The following is a 13,723-nucleotide window of genomic DNA, read 5'->3' as shown; positions in this document are numbered from 1 at the left end:
GAAGCATGATGACAGTATGACAGATAAAAACAAACAGAGTAAGTCAAAGCCTACAGCATGCTACCACTGATCTGCCAGAGGTGGTAAATATGAGGCCGGCAGTGTGCTTGTCTAATAATTCCCAGTAATTAGCTGGAACTGTCAATGTGTCTAAACTCAAAGTTCAGGGAAGCAGCAGGAATTTGCTCAATATACAATTTTCTCATCCACCTTTATTTTCGGAAAAGTCATGGGGTCATTAAAGTCAAACTAATTGATGCTTGCAGGAGCATCAATGTGCTGAAAAATATCATGAAATTTGTTTTAGAATTATTTTTTTATTTAGCAGTACAAATATTAGCCTGTAGGTGGAAAGGTAAGGAGGTTTATCAAAATAAAAATAATTTGGGTCCATCGCTGGCAGTAACTTTACAGAAATCTGGTAGTCAGTTGCTGAGATTTCTTCCTTCGCACAACAGACTGACAGCTCTGATTATCACCATCCTCAGGCCTTAGCTCTTGTGGGGCATGAAGTCAACTATATGAAGGTAGTGGCAGGGTTGACTGTTTGGGAGGGTGTTCGCAGTGAGGCTCAGAACTTTTTAGCATAAGATGTCTTTGAAGATAAATACTTTTTAGAAAAGGTTAACGGCACTATTTTAAAATGTATGACTTTTTAAGTAAGGATGCTTTGAATTTGATTAGAGGCCAATTAAATGAGCATACAATTTCGATGTTTAGATTTGGTCCTAAATTCATTCTGCAGAACGACTCCAAACACACAGCAGGACTCATAAACCAATATCTTCAGGGAGAAGAAGAAGCAAAGAGTCCTGGAAACTGAATCCTCAGGAAAACTGGAAATTTCTTCAAGATGTCTCATCTTACTTGCCCACAAACGTTGAAACACTGTTCGCAAGTGTATGGTGTTAAAAAGGGAAACCAAAACAATTATTTGATTCAATTTTACTTTCCATTTACTGCATTTTGTATGAAGCGGAGTTATGGATTTTCTTTAAAAAGTATTTAAAGGCATAATTTGTAAAAGCATTTTTAGTTTAGTGCCCACAACTTATTCAGTGTAAATGTCAACAGTTGTGTTTCAGTTGTTTCTGATTCTGAGTTTATTGTTTTGAAAATAAATTTTCCCCAGATTTTCTGCAGAAATTATTTTTCTGTGGAACATTCAAAATACCATCAAACCATGAACGTAATAACTTATTGTTCACAGCCTTGGATGAGTAAATGTCATTTGACCCATGGAGGTGGTTTTAGTTCCATGATCAGCCAGCAGAGGGCTCTCTAGCTCTCCTCTTCGACAGACAAACTTCTCCTGCATGGATGGACACCAGGAAGAAAAATGAGGGAGCAGTCAGTGGAAAGGAGACGAAAGTGAAGGGAAGGAAGGGAGAAGGAAGCAATTACTGAGCCAAGTGTCGAGCTCGAACCCTGGCATGTTCAGTGACTGTAGCTCTTCCTAATCATAGTTAATTAACTCTTGTGTCTCCTCCCCTGTCATCCACAACAATGGAAACACACTATGACTTAATTTAAGGAAGAAATGAACTTGCACCTCAAGTGTCAGCAATTATGGTGTTATTATATAGTTATAGTTAATTTTATGCATATGCATATCATGTGAATAAAGACATGACATGATAATAAAGTAATACATGCTTTGAAAATTAACCCAGACAGACCAAGGGAAACCAAAGAGCATACAGTTTGTCGATTAGGGGTAATGAGTGTGTATTATAAGTGTGTATGTGTGTGTGTGTGTGTATTCTCAGACCGCATTATCCATCGCTAATTTCTCAATATGTGATCTGTCAGACAGCAAACAGCAGGATGTGGTCTTACACTGTAGGGGAAAATTAACTCTACGTGGACCTCTCACCCCTCTGTCCTGCAGAGCACCTGGACTGAATACTGGTGGGCTCTAATCCAGTCAAAGAGGGGGGGGGGGTACACTTGGTGAGAGCCCTTTCCTTACTTTCTCTACTTCCCTAACTCTGCTAGTGAGCCGATTACCTGCTGTGTGTGTGTGTGTGTGTGTGTGTGTGTGTGTGTGTGTGTGTGTGTGTGTTGCCCCAGTCTGCAAGGCCCCAAAAACCTGCCTCTTTATGTGTGTGTGCGTGCTCGTGAGCGTGCGCTCACACGCGGGGCCAGACGGACACAGTTTCTTCCAGATAAAGGCTTTTTCTCCTGTCAGAAATGACTGCCCTGATAAGAGCTGATATGAGAGTAAAAGCAAGCCTTATGGCATCACACTTGCTTTTTTTTGTTTCTTTTGTAAAACCCAAATCCCCAGGAACAGAGCCGCACACCCCCTCACCCAACACACACACATGCTGCTAATCTGTACTGGGGGTTACAGTGGAGGTAGGGAGCAGGAGGGATAAAGAGGAGTTGCTGTGTGTGTTTCTTTTTCTGTTTTTGTATGAAAAAAAAAACTAGTATAGTCATATTAAAGGCATCCTTCCCCTCTAACACCACTGCTCCCACTACACACACACACACACACACACACACACACACACACACACACACACACACACACATATACATTCATACACGCATTGTTCACAGACAGATTATGTCTCAGCCAGTCAGAGCTCCTGCCTTCAATTAACCTCACAAAGACAGGATCACTTACACACACATGATGATGACAGCAGGAGGGAGACAGCGAGGACCGTGTGTGTGTGTGTGTGTGTGTGTGTGTGTGTGTGTGTGTGTGTGTGTGTGTGTGTGTGTGTGTGTGTGTGTGTGTGAATAGCTGCTGCAATGTATACAACAGGCTCTGCTCTACAGAACGGCCCTACAATAGTCAACTCATTAGTGAAGGACATAATGTTATATGCTCTGCATTCTGAGAGATTCCTGTGTGTCGCCCACCATGTTCAGCCGATGAACATAATGTTTATCTGGAAAAAGAAGACAGGAGAAAGTCAATGTGGAATACATGGTTGAGTGCGCTCTCAAGAAAATAAATAGAGGATATGAAAGGGCAACAAAGAGCAAAGTACAGCTCTGCTTTTGAATTATGTGGCATGCATCAAAGTAGGTTTGAATACTTGTTTAGAATAGTATAGTTCAGCTTGCTTTGGTCATTGGGTATATTTTAGAAAATGAGTATATATGTGTGTATGTATTTTTTATGTTACACATTCCCAAAATAAAGTGAATGATGCAGATGTTTTGTATTCGAAGGGACACAACAGGTGTCTGCAGTATGTTTTGCTTGAGCTGAATTAGTTTTTGTGTTCATTATGAGAGATTTTGGTCAAAGTGAAAGCTTCAGTATGCCTCGATCGAAGTGCTTGCCAGATCATCTAACAGCATCTCAAACACCCTCTCTGTTTGGTGGCATTTCTGTACTCTTCACAGGGATTGGCCATCATGTGTGTGGAGCTGGAAAAGTAGACATGGTTTGAATTTTTCTCTCAAACTCTCCTTTATACATGGCTTCTGTCACTTTTCATGTGTATAACCATGTTCTGCCTTCATGCAATGGGGCCTCCTGGTTAAAAAGTAAGTCAAGTTTAATAGTACCATGATCTCTAGTGCCTGTTTTGATGGGAAACAAAAGTTAATATGTTTTTGACTTGGCTTACAAGCTTCATCCGTTTGATGGAAATCTTGTCTAAAATGTTCCTTACAAGTATGTTGCTGTGCTGTCCTGATAGGCCTGAGGTCAGGGCTTGTTGTAGCTGAGTCCATGGTTGAAATCCTGTTAGGGGGCATTTTGTTATACTGAATGTTGTCCAACACCTGGCTCTCACCCCTCATTGCGCTACAGTGCTGTAAGAACACTCTGGACAATACAACGTCTTAGAAAGACAGTGGGCTCACCTGGCAGTACACCAGGGTTACGGATAAAATACACAACTTTGATCATTTTTGTTACCATCTTTGGTCACCTGCTGCTGCTCTGCAGGGGGTGTGTAAAGCTGTTCTGGCCCGCTCTGTGTTTTCTGGCACCAGTGAAGCTACCTGGATGGGACACACAAACATAAATAAATCACTGTGCACACACACTGTTCACTGTTGGAGCCGTCTAGCAAACAAGTACAGATACAGTACAATCCACAAGAACAGGAAGTAAATAAATAGCGTGACGTAAAATAGAAACAAAAAGCTTACCATAGAGACCAGCCTGAAAGCGGCATGTGGACAGAAACAACACAGGAGATATTGCTTTGGGCTCATGTCTCAACCATCCCTCTTCTTCTTCTCTACTGTATGTCTTTATTTTCCTTTAACACCCCAGACACACACACACACACACACACACACACACACACACACACACACACACACACACACACGCGCACACACACACACACACACACACACACACACACACACACACACACACACACACACACACACACACACACACACACATCATTACTCTCTCCAACTCCTTTATTTCTGCTGTAGGAGAGGAAGAGGAGACGGAGAAGAGAAGAGGAGGGGGTTGCGATTAGTTTCAGGGTTCCAGCCCGCTTGATTGGCAGCTGGCAGCATATGGAGCTGTGAGGAAGGTTTGCCCACGCTCACTTCTGAGGAAACAAATATTTGCCTGAAGGGGAGAGAGAGAGAGTGAGAAAAAAAAATATTAATTAGTTTGCAGACGCACTGAGAGATAAAAGTCGGCAAGACGTACCCATCAAAAGGCTGCAGAGTTTGCTGCAAAATGGAAATTTTCCCCAAGTTGACAGATCCAGTAGGCTGCTAGCAGAGCTGAGGGTAAGAACACATGTGAGCAGGGAATGCACTGAGGTGCACAAACACAGGAGCCCAACATGGAGTCTACATTAACATCTGTGCATACGTTTACATATTCTGAGTGGAATTAACATTTAGGCATGCATCTTCCACACGTCTCTGGCCCCTCCAATTATTTCCTAATTACCATCTCCACATCGAACGCAGTTGCGTGGAGAGAGAATGGACACACATGCACCACATCAATTGGACTCAAGGTAAACACTGAGATACCAGTCAAGAAATCACGTCTTTAAACCATCCACAGAGAAAATGATGATTTCATGGGAAGAGAGACTGTTTTAATTTATACGTTTAAGTTTGGAGTTTGAAAAATGTCTTTTGGTACACACTGCCTTGTGTTTGTGCCACAGACTGTATGTAAAAATGGATGTAGCTTCCAGGTCTGAAATGTGAGGCCCATGAGGAAGTGCCTTTAACTGCAATGCCACCAAGGGCTGCTCGGGAACGGCTTCATAAAAACTTCTGGCTCCACAGAATCCCATTCAATTACGCTCATTAACTAGAAAGTCAATACATTCATTAAGTCGTTATGGTGTCATTTGCTAAAGTCAGTCCTTCTTATTAGTTTTCTGGCAGTCCATCTGAAAACACTCCCATTATTGGTTAGATATTAAAGTTGGATGTTTGGGGGCGTGTCTGTTTGATTGACAGGTCTTGGGTACAATCAGGTGTCTGCTATAGGTGAGCGGGCGTTGAGTCCTCGAGTTCCCAACCAGATCGAGGCAAATCCACCGCTCGCTACTCTGCAGCTCATCCAAATATGGTCACCTCTGATGCCAAACTCAAGGCTTCAGAACGGCAGTTCGTGAACCAATGGGTCACGTCACTGATTGGTTGCCGCTTGATGCAAAGGACCAATCAAAAGCAATTTTGTAAAAATGACTATACAACGCAGGTTTTCGTTGCCAGTCACGCTTGTACAGAAACGCATAAAGACTGTGCTGACCAGCGGTATAATAGCCAATCTGGCAACTCATGCTACATCTATAGACTGTTGTGCATGAGTTAAATAAATGAGAAATAACATATGCAGCCTTTAGAGAGCCACACAATGGCTGTTTCCTCCTCCTTTCAGTCTTTATGCTAAGCTAGGATAATCGCCTCCTGTATTTAGGGTATTTAGAGTTGTATCAAAGTTCTCCCTTCACTCTCAGGAGGAAAGAAACTAAAAACCTTTTCCCATTGTTTTGAGCCATTCCTTCAATGTTATATCTACAAATAAGGCTTGCTTTGTTTTCATTATTCAAATGACAAAGATAAATTCCCTGGGGCAACAATTAGAATTAGCAAATAGAGCGCAACTACGGTAAATAAACAAAATAAAACAAACACACCTATTTCTATTTTCTCCTCAAGAGATGAATTGTTAGTAAAAATAACTAACTTCATCTGCGATCTCACAAACGGCTGAATTCATTAATCAGGACCAAAAAACAAGCACATGAAAGAGAGTTGCTTTGCTTTGATACATGGCGTTCAGATACTGACCATGGGATTATGCAGCACTGATAAGGTAATTAACAGACTATGATAGTGTAATTAAGCAACATCTGAGAAGAAAGGCTGTTGGAGTGGCGCGTTGGTGTGGGCGCACATCAAAGCCTGTGGCGCTGCTTTAAAGGCAGACTGGCTGTGCAGAACATTTGGTTTAGCATGGTTCCTCTGCGAAGGTATCAACCTGAGCTCAGAGAAAGCTTGTTATGCCATTGAGAATTAGCTGGCAACACCAAATAACTTTATTGTTATGGAAATAAAATGCTTTTTTTGGAGGAGCAATTCAGTTGTATAAAATGGACGGAGATCATATCGAGGGAACAGAGGCAGTAACTGATAGCTCCATTGTTAGAGAGCCAAATGGTGTCTCTCTATCAGCGCACAGTCTCTGCAGATTTCACTGAATAAATGGAACTTGCATGAATTCACTTAGGTATTTACCTTGCTTTGCTTTATTGAGAATGCATCTTTGTGGGCTTCGACGTCAGGCCTTGCAGAGTGCACTCCCACCATTTCTCTATCCCCCTCTCCCTCTGTGTGCACTGAACCAGCACAAATTCGGTTTTATTGTATTTATTTGTTTATTTACTCTTATCTCTTTTCCATTTCAGAGGCTTCCTATCAGAGACCTGCAAACCTCAGAAGCAGAGTGGCAGGGGAGCTGTGGGTTTGCATTTGTGTGTATATGAGTGTGTGTTTCAGGACAGAATTAAAATACAAATAGAAAGGAAACACTGGAATCATCACTTTTGTTATCGCCAGCTATACGGTTTACAGCTCCCACTGTTAACAAACTCCTCCAGGGTGATGAAACAGAAAGCGCTGAAATGTACTCACTCCATGACTCACAGAATATCTTTTAAGTAATATTATAAACACTTGGCAAGAGTTACCGCAATGGATGTGAAACTCATTTTAGGCGTTGTGTGAGAAAAAGGTTATTGCATCCAACAATAAAGCGCTCCGCCTCTGATGTGTACATTCACAGAGTTATTTAATATGTTACACTGAGCCAAGTCTGTCAGAATATCCAGGGACATCATCTGATATTACAGACTTCAACCTGCACCTTAAACCTTCTGAGGGATTATTTCCATGCTGGATAATTTAAAACCAATAACAAAATTTCACGCCATTGTAGGAAGTACTGCAGCCTTCGTGAAGTGTGTCATAAAATTATGGCCGTACAGTGAATGACTGTTTGGCTCATATTCATGTGGCAGAGAGGAGTGTTCATCCTGTTGCAAAAATTACAACTGATTCATTGATGAAAAATGTCCAAACTGATTGTGGTTTTGTAGACTTATGAATCAATTATGAAACCTGATGAATGATCAGTCAGCATTACCCAGAGACAAACATATTGTGTTTCCTGTGGTTGCTTCTGGAAGAATTACCCATTGTTACCTCAGCTGAGGCTTTTATCAGAGCTGAAAGAGATAAAAGTCAGCGATGTCACAATACTAGAAATTTGGGAGTTGGTATCATTAAGATTCCACAATTCTCAATAACTTATTTTATACAAAATACTGTAAACAAATAAACTAGAATGGCACTCAGAGAGTCCAGACCTTTGCAAAGGTCAAATTAATAAAAGAGTTCACTCTTCTATGACATGCAAATCTGCAACCACCACCACTGTACACAATATATTTCCAAAACTATTGAAATTATGTCAAATACCATTTTGACTCGCTGAGGCCTCACATCTCAGCTGTTGTATCATTTCTTGTTCTCCTGTCCCAGCGTGCTCCATAACAACTGCTTGCTGTATTAAATTTGAGCAACTACATGTACATCCCAGAGGATTACTGGCACCCATGAATGTGGAGACACTGTATTTCTACAATGGTCTTTGTTTTGTCAACAATGAACTAACATCTACTGGATTTCAAGATTTAGTCGGTGTTGTGATTTTGAAAGTTTGAAAGTTATTAGTTATTCGTTATAAGAAACATACTATTTAAATGTTTTTAATAATTACGTGAGAAATGTTTAATCTGCTAATGATAATGAGTCAGTATTATTATGGTTCGTGTTGACAGGACGTGCTTTTATTTTGAAGGAAATCACCTGTTCAATTAGCTCGCTCACATCAGTGATGCTTTGGATGTGAGAAGCCGGGAGTAAAAGTTGGTTCTGTTTACTTTGTTCTCCGTAAAGCTGAAGCATATTGGCAAATTAAATGCTCAGTTTTAACACTTCCACTACGCAATATTTTATTGCCGAAACACGAGAGTCAAAATTTGTAAGACTTCGAGAAAGCTGTGAACTATGGCTGAGTAACGCCAGCTTTGGACGGATGAAAACCATCTGCGCCTCCATGACACTATTAACTGGTACTGAATTGGAGGCGAGCAAATGCTGTCAGTAGTTTCGACAAAAGAGAATATTTTTATGGATTTGTCCATTGAGGATGAAACGCCGATGGAGGACCTGCAGTCAGGAGTACCAGGACTCACTCAGACGGCACCATAATCTGCAGGTGAGTGATGCAGGTTGAAGTTTAGCCAGTTCACCAAATTAATAGACTGTCAGATTGCCCAAGTTACTGATAGAGAAATAAGTCTGTGGAAGGAAGTATGGTGTTCATATGAAACAAGTTGTGATGCACTGTGTAAGGAGAAGTTAACCTCCCTGAAAGGTTGTCTGATTGGAGCTGAGGCTAAAGCTGGAGCACGGTTTTAGTACCTTTTAGTTTCAGTACCTTTATGGAAGAAAGTGCAACGTGCACTTTTACTGAACTGGACCCCAGTTAGTATAAGTACAATCCATAGGTTTCCACAGCGATACATATGGATGCCTTGTATGGCCAGTACTACCACTAAGCTCATACCAAAAGACAGAGCATTGGCCTACATGTGTCGGTCAGACTCCAGCAGCTGATGGAAGGTGAATGACGTCATCCAGTTCCTGCAAAATGACGTCTTAAAGCAGAGAAAAAATGTTTTTAATCAACCATCTACACTTCCACAAACTGTCAGTTTTAGCCTGTTTCCTACACAGTGTATATTGACGGCATCCATAACATATGCGAGAGAAAGACAGACATTTTTTTCATTCAGCGCACTTGTACAAACAACAGTGTTTAGGCCATTTTAACTTAATTTGATAGCTCTCATAGAACAGAAAAATGGTAAAGAGAGCAAGAATGAGAACAATAAGACATCAAGACATAAAAGAGGAATCTGAAATCAAACTGGTGATGTCTTCAGTGCATGCTACTACTGTCTTTTGTATTTTGTTAAGAATAGAGTGGAACCGAATGCCAGGTTTTTCAATCGTGGATTACATGCAGATAAGACATGTCAACTTTTACTTTACACTCCACAATATAAGACCTGAGTTCTCACATCTCGTTTTTTTTTTTTTTTTTTTTTTTTAAATCATCCATTTCCAGTGGATAAAATGTATAAACTTATTTTGAGGTTATCGCCAAGCAGGAAAAAAAGATGCTTTTTAAAAAAGATGTACCCACATTAGTGTTATGGTCATGGCCTAAAGCCAACAGTATACTCCAGACCAAATTGCATTTCAGACAGCAGATAACTGCAAATACCACCACAGTGATCGCATCTCGAGGTGAGTTTGTTTTATTGCGTCCATGCCAGAGGAAGACGCCTGCGATGCGCAGTGGGAGCACACTGGAGCGGAACATTTCTTAAAGCAAGAAGTTAACTTCTGTAACTGTATGAATGTTTATGCGGGGGAAAAACTCAACTAAAAAATAAATCTCATAATATTGTTGATAGAAGCCAGTTGTGGGTCTTTGTCTTGGTCTTCACCGATCATTTTTCTTCTGCACACAGATTTCATTTTGTGTGTAGTTTCCTCATAAACTGGTGGTTTGAGAAGGTGCAGCTAAGAATCAGAAAGTCCCATCAGTCACTGCCTCATTACCACTACCAATATCCTCACTACTCACCCCAAGTACTTCAGTGTGTGTGTGTGTGTGTGTGTGTGTGTGTGTGTGTGTGTGTGTGTGTGTGTGTGAGAGAGTCTCTGGTCCACTCAAGAACAGAGAGCGAGCGATCTCGCCCACAATCTGAACTGCTTCTTTGATCTCCCCAAGCCAAACAGGGAGAGAGACGCTCGCCCCTCACAGAGAGGATTAAATATCCCTGAGTCGGGACATCACAACTCCCTCTCACCACCCTCCCTCCCCCCCCCCCCCTCTTTCCTCCACTCCCTTCCTCCTCACGTCTGCCCTGGTTATCACTGAGTCTCCAGAGGGGCTGCAGGGAAAGGAGAGCGAACGAGGAGGAGGAGACGAGAAAAGAAAGTAAAAGAGAGACTGTGCGGTTTTAAAAGCTGAGAGGACATCTGGGTCCACGAGGACTTTTGAGTGTTTCACCCACACAGGTCAAAGTTGGGATAGGTCACGGTTGTGCCCCGGGGTTCTTTGTGTGTGTGTGTGTGTGTGTGTGTGTGTGTGTGTGTGTGTGTGTGTGTATGTGTGTGTGTGTGTGTGTGTGTCTTTGGAGGGGTACTGTCTGGGTCAGGAGGGAATGGCCAGGATCTCACATCGGGCAGGATTTATTTAAGAGTTAGTAGGTTGTCAGAAAGAAGTGGATTTGTTTAAGAGAGCGGAGTGGAAGGGGTGGAGGCGATGGAGGGATGTTGAAACAGCGAGATGAAAGAGTGCAGGAGGTCTGGGCTGTTGTGCTAACCCTCATACACTCGGCGGTGTCCCTTCCACTTCCGCCCCACACACATCTCTGAGAAATTGTTTCATTTAAGACTTTCCTCTCTGTCCAAATAGACAAGATAGTTTGCATATGATTTATTTCTGAATATTTTCGTTGCCCTTCTCTCAGTCTTTCAAATTGTTAAAGCGCAATACATATATGAAGATGTCTGGGTTCATGCGGGTCACATTTCGGTGAGATCGTTGCAGGTGAGAGATCTTTGGTCAACCTGGCAATTGAAATCAGAATTGGGTCTTTTAGTCAGCTACCAGTGGTGGTGATTTTGGCCTGTTTTAAACCACATTGGCCATCTCTTGTTTTATGGGGGGTGGGTGCAGTTTATTAACCCTGAAACTACAGTCAGAGCACTATCTTTACCACAGGTGTGATGTGGGGAAGCGAGACCAATACTCTGAGTATGTGTTGTTGTAAAATGTTGCTGCTGGAGTTATTTTACAGACAAATGCAACAGATTAGAAGTGTAAATGTGAAGGCGCTGTGCCTGTTTGGATAGTTTGTTTCACTTCAGGTCAAACGTTTACAGTCACTGAATCACATCACTGTTAAAAGGCATTTGAGTATATATATCAGGATGTGAATATATCACAGATTTTACCACAACAATGTTCCTTATTATCAGATTATTGAATAGACAGGTATCATCACACATATGTCCCAAATATAGCATGTTGACTAGTAGGGGCCTATTAAGCCTGCTAGTGGGTTCAAGAGGCCGTTATCCAGGACATATATAACCATTGGATTGTATCATAGTGGACTTTCATTGTCAAGGTAACAATAATAAACATGGCCAGAGTTTTCCCGACCATTATAACAACACTGAACCGAAGCCAAGTGGATAGAAAAAACTCTATTCTGAGTGTGTTGGTTGTGTGTGTGGTCGAAAGACAGAGAGAAAGCGTGTCAGTGACGTTGTTTATGTGTCTATATGTGTATATGTTTCTTAGCTGTATATATGTTTATTTATGTCTGTCTGTTTTTGTTTTTGCACATTGAGAGAGAAGTTACTACCAGAGTCAAATTCCTTGTACGTGTAAACATACCTGGTCAATAAAGCTGATTCTGATTCTGATTCTGATTCTGATTCTGATTCTGATTCTCCTCAAGACTCGACCCAAGTTCCCGTGACTCGCTTACGGCCTGCTGATTAATGTGAAGGACGTCAACCCTGAAGTTAGCGACAGCGTGTTAGCCTAGCGCCGGGTGGTATGACCAAACATTTGTCTCGTGGTATTTTTTTAAGCCTTGGAGAAACACTGGTATATTACGATGTTTATTTGTTTGCTCCAATTATACTGTCACGAGTAAAGCAAATATAATAACATTTAAATGTTACTGTGTATGTATAGCACACTTTTTTAACGATTATTTATACAAGTGATTGTTTTCCTTCGCTTGCTATTGTGCAAAATAGACAGACAGCACGTTGTTACACGTTTCTGTCCAGTCTCACTTAAGTCCACTCACTTACACCCTCTTGCACACCTCTTGTTTTCATATTATATATGAATATATATACACATTAGGTGCTATATCTGACTACAGGACACTGCAGAACAGCTCACATGTAACATACCTTGAGTCCAGTGTTTCAATTTTGCTCCAAACACGTCTTTCTTGTGTGCAGCAGGATGAACTCCTCGTATAGGTGGATTGTAATTGCGTTTGTAACATCGCTCCACCACTGGCTGTTCCCATCTCATGTAGTGTCTGGAGAAAATGCCTCCTCGAGTTCTGACCGGCCTTTTGGCTTCACTGCTTCACTGGCTCTACTGATTGACGGCCTCAAATCCAATGAGGCTGGTGAGGTGATGGAGTAAGCTGATAGCGTTTCCACTACCGGGAAAAACAGTAGCTGGATAAACTTTAGAATATATGCAGACAGCCGTAAGGTGGCGTGATGGGTTTGTTCATTAATACACAGCAAATTCACATCTTTGGAATAAACTCTCTCTGAGTTCAAATCAACTCTTTTTGCTTGAACATGTGAAACCATCAAATTCACTCTCAAGCAGAGTGAAAGTAACTCTTTTCTTGGAGTTGATTTTTAACACTTTTCAGGATTTGGACCTCTTTGGGAGTTAAAACTCAACTCCCATGAAGAGTAAAATGTACTTTAACCTTGAGTTGTTTGAATGTGAACTTTTCCCCAATGTTGACAGTCAACATTCAAAAGTGTGTATTATTTGACATTCGTGGAATTAAAATTTCATCTCACTAAAAAGGTTTTAGGTAAGACTGACAACAACATGACAAAATATTCATCACAAATTTATATTTAACAATTATATGCAGATTGATTATATGTAATGTGCAACAATTAATGCTGCATTAAAACTGTGTAACAAGTTACAATCTAACTAATATATTAATGTGACTGTGATTGTTATATATGTTACGTTCCTACCTTGTACACTTATGGTTTTGAATGATAGCCCCATTTTATTTATCATTATGTCTTCATTGAAATATTAATAAACAGCATGTTTTAACAAAACTAAATATAATTTCCGCCCATAACTTTGATTTAATTTGGTTGCTTTATTCTCAAAAGTTACAAAGAAATAACTTGGGCATCCTGGGAAATGCTACTACAGCAACAAAGCTGGGCAGTCAACCCCGGGAGTCGTGTTGAATCGTGGTCCTCAACACTCAGCGAATGAACACCAGAATATTACCCGCCAAAGAGTCTCCCTGAACACAAGCTGGAGTCTAACTTAGAAAATAAACTCCCAAAATCCAAC

The sequence above is a fragment of the Embiotoca jacksoni genome, unplaced genomic scaffold (genome assembly GCF_022577435.1).
Source record: "Embiotoca jacksoni isolate LCO1_2020_lvr unplaced genomic scaffold, fEmbJac1.0.p SCAF_5, whole genome shotgun sequence".
Classification (NCBI taxonomy): domain Eukaryota; kingdom Metazoa; phylum Chordata; class Actinopteri; family Embiotocidae; genus Embiotoca; species Embiotoca jacksoni.
Note: the sequence above shows the minus strand (reverse complement) of the source record.